The sequence below is a fragment of the Chaetura pelagica genome, unplaced genomic scaffold (genome assembly GCF_000747805.2).
Source record: "Chaetura pelagica isolate M959 unplaced genomic scaffold, ChaPel_1.0 scaffold405, whole genome shotgun sequence".
NCBI classification, from domain to species: Eukaryota; Metazoa; Chordata; class Aves; order Apodiformes; family Apodidae; genus Chaetura; species Chaetura pelagica.
Window position 1 is genome coordinate 4,814,211 of NW_009953489.1, and position 6,707 is coordinate 4,820,917.

The window sequence follows — 6,707 nt, forward strand, 5'->3', positions numbered from 1 at the left end:
AAGCAAGGAGCAGGCAGCCCAGGAACAGCCCCAAAGGCTGAGAATCACCGAGGTGTTTGACTGTAATTGAGATGGAAATATTGAAAACGATCTGTTCCTGCTCTGTTAAATCTGCTCCTGACTCCAAGATAAATTGGGGCCTGGGTAAGGTTTTGTGCCAGCATTGAAGGTCAAAGAAGCCTACGTGTTTCTGTGGTGGGTGTCACAGCTTGTGAAGTTCATATCAGTTTGCAAGCCCTGGAGAAGCAGCCAGGTCTGTAGTCATAAGGCAAAGCTGCTGGCAGGAAGGACAGGTTGGCTGAGCTAGATGGAGATGGGTGCAATTTTTAGCTACCACTAGAATGAGGTGTGTTCCTGATCCTTCTTGAGCCACAACAACCACACACCTCTAAGAGGTGGAACGAGTCTGGGAGAGATTTGAGGATGGAAAGGGTGGGTTCAGCATGTGGTGGCCCGGGAGCAGCTGAATGGAGGGAGACAACTGAGTCCTTGTTCTCCTTCTAGGGAAAATAGAGGGGGGTGTCTGGACACATCGGGGTGGGAAAAGCAGTGGAATAATTCTGTCTCCAGTGCAGGGAAGAATGTGGGCAGAACAGTGCATGGCACCTTGGCAAAAAAGCCATTTTACCATCTTTGCACTTGATCCTCCAGAGAGGTGGGACCTCCAGAGAGTGGCTGGGGAGGGTGTAGGGATAGTGTCACTTCCCAGAAGATCCCAGTCTTGGGGATCCCTGCTGTCTTGCAAATCCTGAGGTCAAAATCTGCCAGGGAATATTTTTGCTCAGTGTCTGTTGGCTGCAGCAGGAGCACTGAGGTTTAGCTGAGAGCAGGATGGGGTTGTGTGATGTCTGGGACTGAACATCCTCTAAATATTAAAGAGATGAGACAATGTTTTTTTAAAAAAAGTTCCCATCCCCTTTCAGCAGTTATGACCTTTTCTCTGTGCTTCATCCTTAGTAATATCTGTTCTATAAACCTCCCCATCTGCTGCTCCAAGAAAAATCCCCTTCTGTTCCCAAGGCCAGATGTCTCATTCTGTCCAGCACAACTCAACTTAGTGGAGCTGCTGTTTACTTTTCAACTTGTAGAGGTTGTTTTTATTTTCTCCTGAACTTTTTGGGGTGCTACAGACCATACCAGGCTACGTGCTGCCAGCAGAGCACCCAGACAAGCCACAACAGCATTAAAGGAGTCAAATGCCAGTGAGAATTTGACTCTGGGCCTTGTCAAGCAGACTGAACATGGCCACATTCCCTGTAGAGCAAAACAGCTCCCCAATGGCACAGACCTCTGATTCTTCTGGTCAAATTCAATCTCTGGCTGCAAATGAGACCCTGGCTGCTTTGAGATCTACCTGGTGTTTCACAGCACAATTTTCCTGAAGTCAATACACCTGGGGTACCTCCTAGAACAAAATATTCAAATATTTCAGACTAAGAGACAACTTGTTAAATTTGGGCAAACCTCTGGTTCAGGAATCTCTGGGCTTTCACTCAAGGAGGGACTTTGATCTCTGATCACAGATGCAGGAACTTACTAACTTCAGTCATCTATGTGCAGAATAATCTCCATTTTCATTAGAGAACAGATAAAAGTTTTTGCTGTGAAAAAAGGATGCTGTTTCTTTAATGTAATAGAACCTCAGCAGGACAGAATGCCTTTACTAGACTACCCCCCACTATTCCCACAAGAAATCAAATATAATCCTATTTAAGAAGCTTTAAATAATTTTGAGCTTTCATATTGACTTATTAAAATGCAGCTTAAAAAATGCCTTCCTTGCAATCCCTTTACAAGGGTCAGGGATATAAAATTTGAAGAAATATGATTAGTAGATCAGCTGGAAAGATATGCAGCAGCTTCCAATTTTATGATTTAAAATGCCCTTTTAGAAGAAAAGGTGACTCTGTAAAAAGTGGCATCAACTCCTGAAGGAATCTAGTCACAGGGTTTCCTGTCCTGCAGTCAACAGCCACCACATCTGCCAGGTTCTCCTTAGACTTGAAGAGTCCTTGCAGCTGGGATGGAAGAGTTGGATTTAGTGTCCTCATACCCCAAGAAAACAGAGGCTTGTCAGGCTCTAAGCATAGAAGAAGCCAGAAGCACTTATGGCCATTCTTTGTGTGGTGCAGAGGACAAAGTGTGATAAGAGATACCAAGATGCTACAGAGGACAGAGCTGTGACCACTGGCACAGTTTGGCCCACAGAGCCTTTCTTCTGCCTGGAATGTGTGAGGGATGAAGAGCTTCTGTAACCTTTCAGATGAGCCTTTTTGTCACTTTATAAACCAAATAGAAAATTCTAGATCAAACTGTTCCAACCCTCTGCAGAGTGAACTGCATCTTAGCCAAACAAATGGCTACAAACTCCAGGGGTCCATGTAGAAATCTCCCCAGACTTCAGTCCTGTTGCCCGTGTTCAGTCCTATTGACCTGGGAAGAACTGGGATTTGTAAGCAAGAGCATTTTGGGGCCCATTGTTAGAAAAATGAACTGGAAAGTGCTGAGCAGAGAAAACTGAAGCAGTTGCAGGTTGTCCTGAGCTTCTACTCTGCAGTTCTCCTGGGATTAGCAGGGTTGGATGGATGTAAATGATGAGACAAATCGACCCCTGCTCTTTTAGTATATTAAACACAGGGAAGACCCAAATTGTGCTGTCAGTTAGACAGAACTCCCATTAAGCACAGAGGGTCTTGTGCTAATTCAAGAATCTGCCCGAATAATTTGCTCTGTCCTACAGCAAAATGTATTCAACATGCTGAAATTTAACTGCAAAACCTGGTGAGCAAAATCACACCCTGCCCATTACACTTACAGCCACTTACTGTGAAATCCTAATGTGTCAGACTTTCTCTGGGAAATAAGGGAACTAATAACTTTACTCCTGCCTAAGGCTGGACTTTGGTCAAGGCTGTCAAGGTTTCTATGATTTTTCATGTGTTTTTTGAAAAAATATCCCTGATTTTGACATGCTGGGACTTGTGTGTGTGAGTGAGCAGGGAGCTGTAATAGCTGAACTTCCCCTGCAGTGCTGAGCCCTGGGCTCTCTGCAAGACAAACACCAAAGGGTCCTGAGCCCCCCAGGTTCCTCTGTGTCCCCAGCTCTCCAAGAAGTCAATGACAGTCAAGCATGATTGACTGCTGGCAGGATCTTGCCCGGAGTTTTTTCCTGTGGTAGAAAAAGCAGTGACACCAAAGCCAAGACCAGTAAATCCTGGAGAGAGACCTGGTCCCTCAAGGAGTTGTCATGAGGTTCTTCCTTCCCTTGCCTTCCTAATTTTCTATATTGATAACCATAATTGTGAAACTGGGCTGAAATAACACTGGGAAGTTGCTGCCAATGGTTAAAACCTATTGTTGCCTAGAGGTTGATCTCATTAACAATGCTAAAGAGATGGCAAAAGTTATCTGGCTTAAAGTCATGCTCATTATCTTTGCAAGATGTATGTATTTCTAAAATTCCCTATAAACCTACATCTGAATCCCTCATTGCTTTCACCACCAAATTTTCTCCCTAAAATTTCAGCTCTTTGTTCCATTGTTTTTTTCTCTCCAGTCTAGTTTTTTTTTCCTCTCCAGTTCTCTTTTTTTTTTTTTTGAAAGGCTTGAGCACAAGGGATCCAAATACTGCTCAGGTGATGCACACAAGTAGCCCAACTGCTTTCATAGGGGCTACCTTCTGAAGCAAGCAAGAGTTGGCTCCGAAAAGTCACTTCATAATTGCATCAAATTTGCTAAATCAGATGCTTTCCCCTCCTCAAAATTCTGTTCCCTTCGTGCTCAGCCATTACAGAAGGCTCCTGCTCTGCTGGAGTTCTGACCCACATTTTCCCTGCTGCAGTCCAAATTTGCTTGCTTAAAGGTAAAGGGGGGAAAAAAAAATATCTGTCTCATCACATCTCTCCCAACCCCTGTTCAGCTGCTGTGGTATTTTCCTTCATTATGCTGCTGCCTCAGACTGTAAACCTCTCTAATTTCCTACATAGCAGCTATTTATTTAAATGCTAACTCGCATTATGAAGTGATAATCCACAAGCGCAGGAGATAATTTATGAAGCATTTAAATTAAGAGGAGCAGCTAATTGGGAGCATGTGTCTTATAAGCCTTGCTAACACCAGAAAACTACAAATTAGGGAGAAAATGGAAGATATTTTTATCTTGCTTTTTTCTTTTGTAATGCACTGAGGAAAAATATTACCATACATCACACAAATGCTGCTGTTCACAGACTCTTCTTTTCTGGTGTTCACTTCATAGTTGGTCTAACACAACTCTCGTTATTACAAAGTCCTCATTAGAACACACAGGATCATCTTTGCTCTTGGAGAAGGTGGATTGAGGTGGGGTTTTCTATCTCCAAATAAAGTGGAATAAATTTTGCAGGAAAGGTCCCCTTCTCGGCTCCACGCATTAATTCCAAAGAGCAAAGACTCCCTTGTTATATAGGGATGTTAAAGTGCATTTAATTTAGGACTGCATCGTGCTGGAAGAGTTTTATAGGCTTTTTGTTGAAATGAGAATGAGCATAAATGGCTGTGAATAAGGGAGAAGCAAACGTGCTGTGGCCACAGGGCTGGAGAGAACCTATTTCAGATGCTCTGTTCTGGTTTTGGCACCAGTCACCAACTTTGATTTCACTGCAGCTTTGTGGTGGTTTATTAGACCTGAATCTGAATCCTGATGTGAAATTCCTGGGATCCCGCTGTGTGACAGAGGGCTCCCTAGATGCTGCTGGGGGAAGGAGGGTTTTGGCACCCAGGCCAAGATAACAGCCCTGGGGCAGGGAGTGACCATCCCCTGTGGGAAGTTCACAACCAGGCACCAGATTCCCTGGGTTTGCTCTTGGAGGCTGTTGCTTCAACAGGGATAAAGTGCACCACAGGGTGTCCTTAGGAGGCAGCTGCCTGAGAGAATAGCCTGGTTTTGGTGGCTTTTTGGGGTGTTGGTGTTTGGTCAGAGGCAATGCTGGGATGCAAGGGGGTTTCTCTGTGCTCCCCAAAGAGCACCCTGGGCACCCAGAGGACTGCACTGTCAATCCAGAAGGAACTCATAGTATATGGAAAGCAGTATATATAGTTTCCAGTCCAGTTGTAAGGTCTTTCATTAGGATCCTCTCCTTTCCTAGGCAACCAGTTCTTGTGGGTCCCTTGTGTGGTTACTCAAGACAGATTTGCTGTTAGAGCCAAAGCTGGTGCAGCTGCCCTGCCTGGCAGGGTGCTTGGGAACCTCAGTCAGGTCCTTGTCTGGAAGTGTGTGGGTGAATTCAACCCTTACACGTGACTGCATCAAGAAAATGCCTCCCTTTAGTCCTTGCACTCCTGTCTCTGCTCTAACAAATCTCCCTGTGCACACCCCTGTCAGGAGCAGTCAGCAAACACGCTCTGCCCTTATTGGAGCTGCTCCTCCAGTGGAAGGAAACCATAAATCTGAAACTTCAATCACATCTTTATGATCATTCAGCAAACAGAGATGGAGGATTTATTCAACATGGGATAGCAAAGGGGAAACTGCAGGGGGTTATTGCAGGAGATATTGGTTTAGCTAAGGCAGAACTGCTCCCTCGGGCCTCTCTAGGGCCTAGCCAATGAACAATGGCCCCAATGACAATAACAAGGCAATTATGGGGAAGAGGGTGAGGAGGGGGTAATGCTTTGTTAAAGATAGAGGTAAGATTCCAGCATGGTGTCTCTTTTGTGTGTTTTCCAAACTAAAGGATGGTGTGTCTGCCTGGGGTGGTCTTATTAGGAGCTGGTGATCCTAACAACACAGCAAGTGCTTAAAAGAGCTTGTGGCTTGTGTGGGGTTTTGCTGCTCTTAGGAGGTAATGAAAATTTCCTCTCTAATCAAATAGGGCTGGCAGTAGGTTCCCCTAATCCATCCTGTACCCCAGGGCGGGAGATGAATACCTAAGCCTCTGCTGACAGAGGTTTGTCTCTGGTTGTAGCTGATGTTGGGTTTTCTGCATTTAGGACTAAAATTTGTTCCCAAGAAGGGACTCGGGGGACCCTCCTCTTGCTGGGGGAACATACAGACTGTCATGCCACAGATGCCACAACAGCCCTTCCACCGACTGGGCTTGGAAAGGCTGTTTGAGGTTGCTCTGTGACCTGGTACTCAGCCTTGCACTTCACCCAGCTTTCTATTTTAGATTATTTATTTATTTTTTTTAGTAACTGCAGACAACTTTCAAAAAGCCTGACTAGAAAAATGGCACCCAACCCTTGGGCTTCAAATACCAAGATGTTGGAAGGGCAGAAGCAGGAGTGACATCTGCCCTCACGGGGGTCACACTGGGTAGCACGGGGGGCTCCTGGGGTGCCCCCGACCTCAATGTCAGGGCCAGCCAAGAAAGTTACCCAAATGCAAAATGGGAACACAAAAGCTTTGCCACAAAGGGCTGGAAATGTCCACGGGGGAGCTGGATCCTGCCCCCAGTAGATGGGACCTGCACATTTGCATCTTTTCAGGGCGTGTTGGAGAAAAACGTCTTTTTTTTGTTTAAAAGGATGCGATGGTGCAAAAGCAGGAACTAAGTGATCCATCCCTACCTGTCCTGCCTCCCCTCCTTTTCCTCTGGCAATTTTTCCTCCCCCTTTCCCTTGCGAGCCCCAGAGCAGTTTGTTTTTGCCTGCAGAAGGAAGCTTGAAATATTGCAGAGGGGGCACAGGCAGCGCTCCCTGCGGCCCTGCCCCTGATGGCAGGAATG